Below are 16,049 nucleotides of genomic sequence, written 5' to 3'. Positions count from 1 at the left end.
ATATGTGAACTGCTGTATGAAAAGTGAATTTACTCTGTAAATCTTCACCCAAATCCTAAAAAAAAAAAAAAAAGAAGTCAAATGATATATTGTGTTGGGCGAATCTGCTGCAAAAGACCAAGCCATGGCATTTTCAGTCACCTTATATGTATGCAAATGCTGGTCAATGAATAAGGGAGACCAAAAAAAGAATCTATGCATTTGAATTATGGTGTTGGTGAAGAATATTGAATGTACCGTGGACCTCCAGAAGAACAAACAAATCTGTCTTGGAAGAACTACAGCCAACAGCCCAGAGGGCAAGATATCCTCGCACGCACTTCAGTCATATTATTAGGAGGGTCCTGTCCCTGGAGAAGGACGTGATACTTAGAAAAGCAGAGTCAATGAGATGGTTTGACGTAGAGGTCGCATCAGTGGGCTCAAGCATGGTGACCATTGTGAGGATGGTGCAGGACCGGCAGTGTTTCATTCTGTTGTACGTAGGGTGATTATGAGTTGGAAACTACTTGACTGTACCTAGCAACAAGCACAGCAATTTTTATGGGAGGAGATTTCTGGGTCTTTCTCACTGGATGCATTCAAACAGCCAACCTTTCGGTTAGCAGCTGAACACTTATCCACTTTGACAGCAGGTCTCCTTGCTTAAAGCATTATGGACCCTGCAGTTATGTGGGACATGCCTATTTGCCACTGCTTATTGGTCTTCCTTTGAAGTTAGTGACATTGTCTTATGTAGTCTTTACAGACCCAGGTCACTAGCACTTTTCTTCCGTGGTGCCACTGGGTTTGTTTGAACTGCAAATCTTTCAATTCCCAACCATGTGCAAATCATTTACATGTCAATTAGGGACCTTACATTAGATTGGTCTGGATTTCTTCTGGAATGATCTTGGTGTTACTTTCATCCTTTTTGACACCAGGGTGTTTTCCTTACAGAAACTTGTTTGGACCACTGTGGCTGCCATTTGCCTTTTAGGTGTTTTTATTTCATGTCACCTGTTTGCCCAAAATGGCATGTGTTTATGTCTAAGTAGCAAAGAGAAAGTATATCTATTTTCTATGCTGCCAAGGACTCTTATTGCAAGTCAATGTGGCTTCAGCATAAGGGGACAGGTCTTGGTATACAGAGCTGAAGGACCTAAGGAAAAGATGGCTCAGAAGAAGTTGCCAGGATTCTCGTATCTCACTCTCTCCATTGGGCTCCTCTGTTTCCTTGGATCTTGTCTTCCTTATCGGGAGGACTCATGCTCTCTTGTGTTGTTATTAGCTACCATCGAGTTGACTACCAACTCATCACCACCCCATGCACAACAGAACAAAACGCTACCTGGTCTTGTGCCATCCGCATGATGGGTTGTGGGTTGGACTATTTTGATCCAAGGGGTTTCCACTGGAAGTACATCACCAGGTCTTTCTTCCTAGTCTGTCTCAACCTAGAAGCTCCTGTTCAATATCATAGCAACACATACGCCTCCTGTGACAGATGAGTGATGGTTATGAATGGGCTGTGTTGGCCGGGAATTGAACCTGTGTCTCCCATGTGGAGGACAAGAATTCTTCCACTCATCACCAATGCCACCAGGATCTCCCCTTGTGCTCTCAGTTTGCCTATGAGCACTCCAGGTTTATGATCTATCTTCATAGCCACCTCAGTAACAGGAGAATGCTTCTTCCCCAGTAGCACAGACTAAAGTGTGGCATTAGAGGCTCATTGGCTCTCATGGTCTGCTGGCTTGGGTGCCATGTCCATCTACACCAAATACTGGACCAGGGACAAGCAAGGCTCTGATGTCTAGTAGTGATGGCTCATATTTAGGAAGTGCATAAGTGGGTCTCAAGGAAGGCCAACACCTTGTACTTGCCTGAGGCCCTCAGTCTATACCTGTTTGGCTCATGTGTAGATCACCACATCTGGTCCTGACATCTGCTTTTGGGTAGTGCTCCATTAGGGGAAACATCTTGGCTTCTCCCAACCGTACTCCACTAGGCATCATCATTGCCTTCTCTATGTGTGTCTTAGTTTCTTAGTGCTGCTCTAACAGAAGTACCACAAGTGGTGGTTTCAATGAACAGAAGTTTATATTTTCATGTTCAGGAGGCTAGAAGTCTCAATTCAGGGTGTCAGCTCTGGGGAAAGGCTATTTCCAACCTCCCTTGGGGACAACCTGTGTCTTGGCTTGTCTAGCTTTCTTAGTATCCTTTGGTGCCTTGGTGACCTCCATATGCTGTCTATCTATCCCCCATTTTCACTTCCTTCCTTCTGGGTCTAATCTCTTCCTTTTATATCTCAGAAGTGATCAGATTCAGGACACACCCCACTAATATGGCCCCTTAACATAACAAAGAAAACCTTACTCCAAATGGGGTCACAACCATAGATATACAGTTAGGATTCTAGCACACATCTTTGGGGGCATAGTAGAGTCAACAACAACCTAAAAAGAAATTTAGGACTTGTGATCAAGAAGCTATTCCTTGTGGGAATTGTTCCCTAAGTTCCTTTCTTTAGCTGCCCAACAAGAAGCATATCCCTTGCTCTGAAGAAGATAGCCAAGCAGCAGTTTGTTTCTCAGACTTGTGCATGTCCTGATTTTGATTGGCGTATTAGTTTCCTATAGCTGCTATAACAAATTACCACAAACTTAGTGGCTTCACGAAACATGAATTTATCACCTAACAGTTCTGTGGCTCTCACTGGGCTAAAGTCAAGGTGCCGGCAGGGCCACAGTGCTCCTGGGTGCTCTAGAGGGGAACTGCTTTCTGGTTCCAGCTTCCAGACACCGTCTGCACTCCTTGGCTCATGGCACCGTCCTCCATCATCAAAGCCAGCAGCTGGGCATCTTCCTATCTCTCCTCTCACTCTGGTGCTCTGCCCTCCCTGTTGTGAGGACCCCTGTGATTGCACTGGGCTCACCTGCACAGTTTAGACTATTTCTCCATCTCAAGACCCCTAACAAGTTTTAATTGTTGTTAGGTGGCGTGGAGTTGGTTCTGACTCCTAGGGACCCTATGTACAAGGTGTAATTACGTCTCTTTGATAAATCGAGTTCTATAAGGTGTCTTCTCACATATCCACAGCGGGTTGAGAAAATAAGGCAATCTGAAATGGTGTTTATATCACAATATTTACTGTCTTCCGTTTATTTTTTTATTTGCAGAAAAATCTAGAAACTAATAGAAAAGATGACTACCTAAATTGATAAGTAGGTCTTGAAGAGATATTAAAATCATTCATTTATATCACAAAGAGGAAGTACTCCCTAACTTGGCTGTCAACATCATACTTTTAATATAAAATGAACTTTCCATGTTATTAATTTTATCTGCCTGTAATGATTCTTAGTCTCCATCTGTTGTTGCATGCTGTTGAGTAGAACTGCCCCTCAGGGTTTCCTAGGGTACTTTAGAATATGCTTTGTATAATTCCAAAAGTAATTGTGCCAGTCACTTTATTTCATTCATCAATGCATTTAGCAGTCCTGCTTGCATGTTCCATATTGTAGTCATTTTCTAAAAATTTTATTAATATTTATAAAGAACTTGCTGATGCTGTCCCATATGCCAGGACCCCTATTAGGTCCCGAGTGAGAGGCGGGCTTTGCCCTGAAGGTGCTCACATGTCCCAGGTGAGGTGACGCAATACTCTGAGCAGCAAGCTCTGGTAGAGGCCCGTGGAGAAGGTGAGCTTTCTAACCACAAGGAGATGTGGAATTTTCAGGACTGGATAGATGATAGATACATAGGTAGGTAGAAAGAGGACACATAATACATAGATGGTAGATAGATAAATCAATGCTACATGATAGATAGATGACACATTGTAGATGCTGGAAAGATGCTGGACACAGATAGAGAGCTAGATACCAAAAAACAAAACCAAACTCACTGCTGTAGAGTCAATTCTAACTCATAGAAAACCTCACTGGGTTTCCAAGACAGTAAATCTCTACAGAAATAGATTGCCCCGTCTTCCTTCCACAGAACATCTGGTGGGTTTGAACCACAAACCTTCTGGTTAGCAGTCAAACACCTTAGGCACTACTCCACCAGAGCTCCTAAATAGATGATAGGTAGATGATAGATGGATAGATAGATAGATGGTAGATAGAAAGACAGATGATAGATGATAGATAGATGTGTAGATAGATAGTTGGTATATGATAGGTGCTAGATAGATAGATAGATAGATGGATGGATGGATAGATGATGATAGATGGATGGATGGAGGGATGATACATGCTAGATGCTACACAGATAGATGATACATGGTAGGTGCTAGATTGATTGACAGATAGATTGGTAGAGAGAGAGAGAGAGATAGTACATAGATGCCATCAAGTCCACTTTGACTCGTGGCCACCTATGGACAACAGGATGAACTGTTGCCTGGTCCTACATCATCCCCACGATGGCTGGCATGTATGAGTCCCTCGATGCAGCTCCTACACTTCTGCATCTCACTAGGGTCTCCTTCACCCCTGCTGACCCTCTACTTCACCACACACGGTATCCTCCAACAACTGATCCTTCCTGACGACGTGTCCAAAGCAGTCAAGTCAGACAATGTTCAGCTGTGGCCCACCAGGTTTTCATTGGTTCATTTTGGAAGTAGACTGCCAGACCTTTCTCCCTAGCCTTTCTTAGTCTGGAGGCTCTGCTGGAACCTATCCACCATGGGGGACCCTGCTGATACTTGAAATAGTGATGGCACAGCTTCAGCATCATAGAATCCTGCAAGCCACCACAGTATGACAGACAGATGGGCGACAGCAGGAGTAACAGACACTTCAGATAAAGAACTTAATTTCCTTTCAGTAACGAAGAGAGAGAGGAGACAGAAAAGTGCTAATATGAAATAAATGAACAACACTATAAATTACCTTGACCTACTCAAGAATTTTAGGAACTAATAACCACCAATAGCACAATGCACATTATGTTCAAGTACAAGTTGAACATTTGCAAGATGGACCACAAGGGAGACCATTAGACAAACCAAAAGCAGTTAGACAACTCAAAAGTGATGACAAGGCCCTTGATGAACACAGCTAGCATCACCTATGTTGGTTATTTTTTTTCCTCAAGGGCTTCTTACTTTAGATCTTCTTAGACCCTTTTTCAGTTCCAATTTAGCTTCCTAATATCTCCAGCATATTTTATCAAATATTTAAAATCTAGGCTTTATTGAATTTGTATACATTTACTTTTACATTCTGTTAAACCTAGGGTGCATGATCATTTGATGAGATAGAGTTTGACCAAGGATGCTTTGTGTTGCAAAATAACGGAATATGTAGCAGAGCTGCTAACTCAAGTTCAGAGGAAGGATGTCTCTTCATTATAAGTTACTAGGAAGAAATCACAGTGTAGGCAGGAGGAAGATGGATGAAATCACACACCAAGGCCTGAGGTGTGTGTCGGCACCTTCCTTCCTTATAGGATTCTTTTGTTGCCAAGAAGAATGTAGTTCAGAGTTGGAGCGATTCATTACTTAAGGCTCTCTCAGCCCTGACTTTGATGTAATATGCTGAAGTTTTTTCATGTTTATTTCTCTGTAACTAATGTGTTACATTTATGAAATGGTCTTCCTCTCCTGCTTTTTTCTTTTTCTTTTCTTTAGCTCTCAGAAGTCTCTTCTGGGAATTCCTTTCAGAAACTGCTAATTGAATGTAATGCTAAACTTTGATAACTTAATTGGTACAGTGTCTTCCCAACTTTTATAAATGAAATAAGAATGGCTTGTTTATATTTAAATAATAAAAACAAAAAAATCTATCCTGAGTTAGATAAAAGATACACATCAGTTTTCTCTTTGTGGTATGTGGAAGACCTTCAAGTGCCTTAGGAAGTGCCAGTATTGAAACTTCCACACAACTCCAAGATCAGAGAGTAACTGGGAAGAGATGAGAAGGGCAGAATGGTGCACACATGCCCACACCATCCACTGCATCCTCCACAGCCATTGTTCATTCTTAGGAAAGCAGAGAGGCATAGTGCTTGCAACTGGTATTATATGTCAATTATGATGAAGTAGAACAGCGAAACTGGTCCAGAAGCAACTTAATTAATCAATGGATCATTTATTTCAGCCTCAATCAAGTGAGAAAATATGTCTTGCTACAGTGAAAAAAGGGAAGTGGGCCCTCCTAGGGTGTCGTCCTTCCAACTTGTCAAAGTCTGTCTGGGATTTTAGTCTGTTCAAATTATTTCCATCAACGGAAGCATGGAACATCTTATCTGTCACCATGAAAAATACTGCCAGAGGCATAAATGCATGTAACCCTTGCATCTTCTTTTCTTATAAGTGTCCCCAAACCTACTTAGTTAATATGTCTGCAAGTACACAGCACTGTTACCATTGCCTCAGCTAAAAGGAGGCATCAGGCACCAGCAAACATTATGTAGCAATGCCTTCTGCAGACACATTGTGGGATTTGAGGGGGAAGTGTGAAATTTTGCTCTTTTTTTTTCATTTTAGAGAAAACACCCAACAGAAGCTTTGAGCTTTTTTTGAAAAATGCTTTTCAGTTGCACTAGGGACAGAGTTTCTGTAGAAAGGTTGAGTTTTTGGAGCAGTATGGTGCGGTATCCAACTTTTGCAGTCTGAAATTGACCAAGCATGCAAGAAAGAAGAATAGACAATAACTGGTGACTGGAATTCCAAAGTTAGAAACAAAGAAGAAGCATTAGTAGTTAGAAAACATGGCCTTGGTGAGAGAAACGATGCTGGAGATCCCATGATAGAATTTTGCCAGAGCAATGAATTAGTTATTGCAAATACCTTTTTCAACAACATAAACATGGAATGGAACACCAGATGGAATACATCGGAATCAAATTGACTACATTTGTGGAAATAAGCAATGGAGAAGATTGTATGCAAGTCCAAGTTGAAGCTGATGGAAATTAAAACAAGTTCATGAGAGCCAAAATATGACTGTGATTATATCCCACCTGAATTTAGAGACCATCTAAATAGATTTCACACACTGAACATCAATGACCAAAGACCAGTCGAGTTGTGGGATGACATCAAGAACATCATACATGAAGAAAGCAAAATGTCATCAAAAAGACAGGAAAGAAAGAAAAGATCAAAACGATTGTCAGATGAGACTCTAAATTTGTTCTTGAAGGGGAGTAGCTAAAGTGATTGGAAAAAATGATGAAATCAAAGAGATGGACAGAAGACTTCAAAGGCAGCCTCAAAAAGACAAAGTATCGTAATGAAATGTGCCAAGACCTGGAATTAGAACACCAAAGTGGAAGAACATGCTCAGCATTTCTAAAGCAAAAAGAACTGAAGAAAAAATTGAAGCCTCGAGTTGCAACACTGAAGGACTTTATGGGCAAAATGTTGAACAATGCAGGAAGCATCAAAAAAAGATGGAAGGAATACACAGAGTCACTGTACCAAAATGAATTGGCCAATGTTCAGCTATTTCAGGAGGTGGCATAGATCAAGAACCAATAGTATTTAAAGAAAAAGTCAAAGGTACGCTGAAGGAATTGATGAAAGAAACAAGCCTCCTGGAGTTGACAGAACACCCATTGAGATATTCAAACCAACAGATGCCCTGCTGGAGGCACTCACTCATCTATTTCAAGAAATTTGGAAGACAGCTACCTGGCCAACTGAATGGAAGAGATCCATATTTTTACCCATTCCAAAGAAAGATGATCCAAAAGAATGTGGAAATTATCAAACCATATCATTTATATCACACACAAGTAAAATCTTGCTGAAAATAATTCAAAAATGGTTGCAGCACTATATTGACAGGAACTTTCAGAAATTCAAGTTGGATTCAGAAAAGGGCATGGAATGAGAGATACCACTGCTAATGTCAGATGGATCTTGACTGAAAGCAAAGAATACCAGAAAAAATGTTTATCTGTGTTTTATTGACTGGGAAAAGGCATTTGACTGTGTGGATCATAATAAATTATAGACAACATTGAGAAGAATGGGAATTTCAGAGCACTTAAACCTATATACAGACCAGGAGGCTGTTGCTCAAACAGAACAAGGGGATAGTGCATGGTTTAAAATCAGGAAGGGTGTAAGAAGGGTTGTATCCTTTCACCACACTTATTCATTCTGTACCTTGAGCAAATAATCCTGGAAGCTGGCCTATATGAGGAAGAACATGGCATTAAGATTGGAGGAAGACTCACTAACCACGTGCGATACGCAGATGACACAACCTTGCTTGCTGAAGTGAGCCCTTACTGATAGTATGCATTACAGCTGAACGTGGAGAAAACAAAAGTCCTCACAACCGGACCAATGAGCAACATCATGGGAAATGGAGAAAAAATGTAAGTTGTCAAGATTTCCATTTGCGTTGGGTTCACAGTCAACAGCCATGGAAGCAGCAGCCCAGGAATCAGACGCTGCACTGCTCCGGGCAGACCTGCTGCCAGAAACCTCTGCAACGAGTTAAGGAGCAAAGGGGTCCCTTCCAAGACTACGGTGCACCGATCCAAAGCCATGGTATTTTCAACAGCTTAGCGTTTCCTCTCCTTTTTAACTATTTTAGGTAGTAGTATCAACTGTTCTCTTAACTGCAAATTATAAATTGTGGCAACGACAGCTATGTAGTTGATAGCTCTCGATAGAGCGTAAGCGTACCTACCCAGAGTTCCATTCTCCTGTTCTCTCCCGGGACTACTTCCATTTCCAAATGAGTCTTGGATGGTGACGTTGACCATGTGGGGAAGGGCTGTGGACTTGGACGTCTGTAAGAACGCCACGTGCTTCTGCGGGTGTGCGCGAGAAGGTCACGTGGCGCCGGGTCAGGCCACTCTGCAGCTGGCCGCTGGCAGAGCTTCCGCTCCGCACACGTGGGGCCTCGGTGAGTTCCAGTGGACTGGACAGCACCTAACAACAGCTACTTCCACTGAAACGGGTTCCTCTTCGCGTTTTGGCTCACATTTAAAATCTCCAGTCAGGACGTTCACGTGGTCATGATACACACCTTACAGCTACCCAGCATTCTCGTAAGGACTTCCCCAGCACAGTTCAGTCCAGTAAAACGGGTCCCTTTCACTTGTTCTGTTCAGTTCCTTGAAACACGCAAACCCAGCCTTGTCTCATCTCTCACCTACGGAAGCGTCTGGCCAGCTGTCCGCCCTCCTCCCTCCGCCCAGCCACGTCCTGCCTGTGAAGGCGCCGCTGAGCATTCTGACCCGGAAGCAGACGTCGGAAGTCAACTCCAGCTCAGAGCACCCTCCCCTAACTCCGAACTCTTGCGGCACTGAGCGCACCATGCTTCTTCCTGTTGACTTTGCCCTGACTTCTCAGTTGGCATCTGGATCTTCCTCCCTCGGGCCCTCCTCCTCTTCCCCCTTCCTTCCTCTCTTCCCTGCCTCTCCCTTCCTCCTTCCCTTCCTCCTTCCCTCCCTCCCTCCTTTCCCACTTGCTTTTTCCCTCCCTCCCTCCCTTCCTACCCTCCCTCCCTCCCTCCGTCCCTTCCTCCCTTCTTTCTATGTATATGAATCTTGTTTCTCTGTGGGAGAACAAGGACATCTGTTTCTTTTGGATAAGGAGTTCTGGTGGGTAGTGGTTAAGGCATTTGACTGCTAACCAAGATCTGGGTGGTTTGAACCCATCAGCAGCGCCATGGAGGAAAGACGGGGCAGTCTGCTTCTGTAAAGACTGACAGCATTGGAAACCCAATGGAGGTTGCTATGAGTCAGAATTGAGTTAATGGCAGGGAGTTTTTTCTTTTGGATATCTCACAGCACCTTGTATGATGGTTTGAAACAGGACAAGTTTATAACATCCTACCAAATCAAACCAAACTCACTGCTGTTGAGTCGGATCCGACTCATAGTGACCCCTCCTTGGGTTACAGAGGTGGTATCTCTGTGGAAGTAGATTGCCCAATTTTCCTTCTGAGAGTGGCTGGTGGGTTTGAACCACCAGCCTTCTGGTGAGCAGTCAAGTGCCTTACGTACTGAGCCACCAGAGCTCCCTCATAACATCCTAGTTGAATTGAATTCATTATACAATCATAAAACAAAGGCTTGTGAAAGGCATTATATTCACCTTTTACAATCCTTCAAACATAATTTTTCTACTGAATTTTAGTGCTAATTTAAAAATAAATAAAAAATTATTTACAAAAGTAAAATTTATAGGAAATCACGACTTTTAGCACTGATATATTCATTTTTATTGGGTTATTTATACTCAGTGGTGAGAATCAAAGTCCAGAAAATATGGTAAAATAATAAACAAAGAGTCGCTCAGCAGTAGTGATGAGAGGAGATTAACATATTGAATAGAAATGTTTAACTGTGACTAAATGAAGAGGACTTTTTATTTGAACTTATGGTATCCTGACCATTATTTTGATCCAGGCATTTACCTAACTGATAGACAGCTCAAGTCAAAGGCATTTAACTGGATTTTTTTTTTTTTTTAATTAAGAAAACATTTTAGTTGTGTTTTCAGATGGAAAACCTTGTGATAATTGCTCTAAAGATCATATCATGTAGCCATGATTTTATCTATTATAGGCAAGCACAGAGATTTTAATTTCCCACTGATCATGGACCGATATATATATATAATTGTTGTTGTTGTTATATGCCGTCGAGTCAGACCCGACTCATAGCACCCCCTCCTTGGGTTTCTGAGGCAGTATCACTATGGAAGTATATTGCCCCATCTTCCTTCCGAGGAATGGCTGGTGGGTTTGAACAGCCAGCTTTCTGGTTAGCAGTCAAGTGCCTTAGGCACTATGCTACCAGAGCTCCCATATGTAAAATATGTATGTATGTATACTATATATATGTATGTATGTGCGTATATATATATATATATATATGTGTGTGTGTGTATCTATCTGTATAATTTTTATTGTGATTTGGGTGAAAGTTTACAGATCAAATTCACTTTCTGTACAGCAGCTCAATACACTTTTTCTCATGACATTGACTACAATTTCCCACAATGCAGCAGCTCCCCTCCCAGTTCCTCCCCACAGTTACCTCTTCCCTGTGTCCTTCCCTTCCATGCACTCCTTGGACCAATATTTTTACAAAATACAGAGCCATGCTCCCTGAAGCCACAGTGTTACGGACTAAATTGCTGCTGTTGGTGGTGCTGTCGAGTCAGCTGTGACGCACAATGACGCTGTGTGTAGCAGAACAAAGCACGGTCCAGTCGTGCACCAGCCTCAGGGTCCTTGCTATACCTAAGCCCACTGTTGCAGCTACTGTGTCAACCGTCTTGTCAAGGGTTGTTTTGCTGATACCCTACCAAGCGTAAGATCCTTCTCCAGGGAATGGTCCCTTCTGACAACATGATGAAGTAGCTGAGGTGAAGTCTGGCCATTCTCACTTCCAAGGAGTGTTCTGGCTGCACTTCCTCCTGGCTAGATCTGTTAGTTCTTCTGGCAGTCCGTGGTACTATCAGCATTCCTCACCAACACCACAACTCAAAAGCAAGATTTTGCACGCATGTGAGGCTATTGAAAATACCACGGCTTGGGTTAAGTGCACCTTAGTCTTCAGACATCTCTGTGCCTTAGCACTTTAACAAAGTTTTTTGCAGATTTGCCCAGTGCAATCCGTCATCTGATTTCTTGACTGCTGCTTCCATTGGTGTTGATTGTGGAACCAAGTAATATGATGTCTTTGAGAGCTTCAATATTTTCTTCATTTATTGTGATGATGCTTATTGGTCCAGTTGTGATAGTTTTAGTTTTCTTTATGTTGAGGTGTAATCCATACTGCAGACTGTAGTCTTTAATTTTCATCAGTAAGTGCTTTGAGTCATCTTCACTTTCAGCAAGTGAGTTGTGTCATCGGCATATCACAGGTTGTTAATGAGTCTTCCTCCAATCTTGATGCCAAACTTTTCTTCATATAGTCCAGCTTCCAGGATTATTTGCTCAACATACAGAATGAATAAGTATGGTGAAAAGATACAACCCTTCTCACACCCTTCCTGATTTTAAACCATGCAGTATCTCCGTGTTCTGTTTGACCAACAGCCTCCTGGTCTGTGTACAGGTTCCTCATGAGCACAATTAAGTGCTCTGAAATTCCCATTCTTCTCAATGTTGTCTATAATTTATTATGATCCACACAAAGTCAAATGCCTTTTCCCAGTCAATAAAACACAGATAAACATTTTTTCTGGTATTCTTTGCTTTCGGTCAAGATCCATCTGACATCAGCAGAGGTATCTCTCATTCATGCCCTTTTCTGAATCCAACTTTAATTTTTGAAAGTTCCCTGTCAATATACTGCTGCAACCAACCACTTTTGAATTATTTTCAGCAAGATTTTACTTGTGTGTGATATAAATGATATTGTTTGATAATTTCCACATTCTTTTGGATCATCTTTCTTTGGAATGGGTAAAAATATGGATCTCTTCCATTCAGTTGACCAGGTAGCTGTCTTCCAAATTTCTCAGCATAGACAAGTAAATGCCTCCAGCATGGCATCTATTTCTTGAAACATCTCAGTGGGTCTTCTGTCAATTCCTAGAATCTGGATTTTCATCAATTGCTTCAGTGCAGCTTTGACTTCTTCCTTCAGTAGCATTGGTTCTTGATTATATACCACCTCTTGAAATAGATGAATATCAACCAATTCTGACTGTTTATTCCTTATATCTTCTTTTGATACTTCCTTCATCATTCAATATTTTGCCCATAGAATCTTTTAATATTGTGACTCCAGGCTTGAAGTTTTTCTTCATTCTTTCACCTCGAGAAATGCCAAGCACGTCCTTCCCTTTTGATTTTCTAACTAGTTAGACAGTGGCCCCAACATGCATGCCAGCTTGGCTGCTCATGAGTCTCAGTGGTTTGGCAGCTAAGGAATGATGTAATCATCCTCAGGAAGTGATCTGATGCGATTATCCTCCTTTTGTAATGTATTGGAAATTCTGTCCTCTGTTTTTAATGAGGCAGGATGAAGTTATGTTAATGAGGTGTTCAGGTCACCTAGTGCTGCTCTGACAATAATAAACCACGGATGGGATGGCTTTAACAAACAGGAGTTTATTCTTACAATTTGGAGGCTTTAAATCCGAGTTCAAAGTGCCAGGCTCTAGGGGCTGGGTGAAACCCCTCAACCTTGGGCTTCAGCTCTGCCTCCTGCTCCCAGCCCACTGAAGCTGGAGAATTTTCTTCACTTAGCTGCTGGCTGCTGAGGCTGACAAACCCAAGGTTGATGTGTAAAAAGGCACAGTCCCGATGTTACCAAATCACAGGGCAGGCCATTCATTCAAGTCCATTGAAAGTCCCAAGATCGGCAGAACATGAAGGCTGTGGAACAACGACTCAGCTACATGCAGGGTTCAAGCCTGCCATAAGCTAGAGACCATTCCCCAAGGCTGCTCCTTATACACAGGAAGCAGACCACATCCCTAAGGCAGCTACTCAGCTGCTCACAGTAGATTCCACCATGGAGGTGATGACCAGTCTCATTGTGGGGAATACTATATTCAGCTGCCCAGCCACTCAACCAGACCCAGCCAAGTTGAAACAAACTCAACTACCACATGAGGATTAAGTTATGTTTGTTATGTTGTTGTGGCAGGATGAAGATTAGATGCCACCCCCAACTCAGGTCATGCACTGATATGATGTAAGAGGCATTTCCCTGGAGTGTGGCCTGCATCACCTTTTATTTTAAAGAGATAAAATGATAGAGAAGGAGCATCAAGGTGGGAGCTCAGTACTACTAACAAGAAGTACTGGGAGTGGACCCAGAGTCCCTGTGCTGAGAACTTCCCGGACCCAGAGAAATGATGCTAAGACACACGGAGATCTCTAAGGAATGCTGGGGCTACAGACATTGAAGGAAGACAAAGTCCTCTCCACTGAGTTGACTGGGAGAGAAGGCCTTCCTCTAAAGCTGGCATCCTGAATTCGGACTTGCAATCTCCAAACTGTGAGAAATAAGTGTTTGTCTGTAACAGCCATCCCCTAGTGGTATTTCTGGTATACCAGCACGAGCTCACTGAGACACACAGTGATACTAAGTGGCTAAGATACTTGTAGCAAGACTTAGCAGATGTTTCCTCTCACGCTCTGTACATGTCTCAGGTGGTGACCAATGCCTCATGGCGGCCAACAACTTGTGGCCCATGATGAATAGCAGAACCATGACTTTTCTGTAACAAAAAAAAAAAAAATCACACCCGACCAAACCTTCTGTATTTCCTTAGCAGGAGGAACAAGTAAAACTTTAAAAAATGTCATGAAGTGTATGAAAAACAAGCAGAGAAGTGCTTCTCAATGAACAGGGCTAGTTTGGAATCTAAAAAGACATCCTTATTTGGCAGTGACCACTGCAAATGTTCTGGGCATCAGATTCAGTCGACTCTGAAGCACTTCACCAGTGCAGAGTGAAATGGGCCAAGGTGTTGTGGAAAGGCTGCCAAATCTTCTTGGGAAAAGTTGCTTTGCAGGAAGCAGGTGGGTACGCAGGCTCAAGCTGACTAGCCAACACGGATGGGGATTAGCTGCAGGAGTGGCTAACTCCAAGCATCCTCACAGCCACCCCAGGGGCAGGGCTCTGGAACTCCTCAGACTTTCAGTGGGGTCTTCTCTTCTCAGGATGCTCCACGTGGCCGCCACTGAGAGGGAGACACAGCAGTTGAGATTGGGGCAGGCCTCCCTTGGTCCTGCGGGGGGACAAGCGTCCAGGGGCTGATCCTCAGATTTTCACGTGCAGAAGTCAATTTTTGTGAGTATATTTAGGGTGGAAGGACATTGTTCCAGCTACAGCTCTATGGCACTCTCAAGGGACCAAAGTCTAAGCCAGAAGGCCAGATTACTAACTGAAAATGGGAACCAAGACAGGCAATGAGCTACCGTGTTTATTTGGTGCATTTTCTCCCTGATAGAGACTCAGTGGATATGCAGTAGAAATTGGAAGGGTGCTGCATAAGCCTGGAATTGCCACACTAAGAAATGAAATGCTATCTGGATGATTTTAATGGCTCGTGTCATCAACCAATGAGAACCTGAGCCCTCCCCCCCCCCAGTCTATATCCACATCCATACCCACATCAGAACTTATATTTATAGATAGATAAACAGCTGCCATAGAGTTTACTCTGACTCACAATGACCTCATGGACAACAGAAGGAAACACTGCCCGGTCCTGCATCATCCTCAAGATCACAGTCCCCTCACTTCATGGCAAGTCCCCTCCACTTCATGGTGACCTTGTGGACAATGAAGGAAATGAACACCGGCATGTCTGAGTCTATAGTGTGGCTACTGTGTCCATCCATCCCACTCAGGGCCTCTCTCACCCTCTCTGGTCTTCTACCACACCAAACGTGATGGCCTCCTCTAGCAATTAATCCCTCCTCACGATGTGTTGAAAGCAAATGAGTCAGACAGCGTTCGGTTGTGATCCATTGGGTTTTCATTGGCTGAGTTTCACAATGATATCACCAGGCCTTTCTTCCTAGTCTGACTAACCTTGGCAGCCCTGCTGAGACCTGTCCACCACGGGTGACCCTGTTTTCTTGTTTGAAACACCAGTGGCGTAGCTGCCAGCATCACAGCCACACAAGTCACCACAGTCTCCACACACTCCATGCCCATCCCTTTTCTCCTGTCACATGAAGAAAAACTAGCAGTATTATTGCCCTGAGTATTTTTCTATTTTGGAGGCAGGAGCATGGCTATCCACAGAGCTCCTCCGGGGCTTCTAGGATATCGGTCCTTCGGCCACCAGTGGAATGTGTCCGAGCATTACCACCTACAGTGCTGGGAGGGTTTGTCCTCAGCTGGGCAGACTGAAAATTAAAAGGATGGAGCCACAATCTGTCAGATAGCTCATGACAAACTCAGTAGGGGGGAGTGAGACAACAGCAGAAGTCTCTGCTCCTCTTCATCACTGAGCTCAAACATGGTGATGATGGTGGGGCTGTTACCTGTTTGGTCCCCTAGTGCTGCTCTAACAGAAGTCCCACAGGTACGTGGTGTTCAGGAATGGATTTATTCCTTACAGTTCAGGAGACTAGAAGTCTGAGTTCAGAGTGACAGCTCTAGGG

This window comes from Orycteropus afer, unplaced genomic scaffold (assembly GCF_000298275.1).
Source record: "Orycteropus afer afer isolate SDZICR_OR568_19922 unplaced genomic scaffold, OryAfe1.0 scaffold00551, whole genome shotgun sequence".
In the NCBI taxonomy this organism is placed as follows: Eukaryota; Metazoa; Chordata; class Mammalia; order Tubulidentata; family Orycteropodidae; genus Orycteropus; species Orycteropus afer.
Note: the sequence above shows the minus strand (reverse complement) of the source record.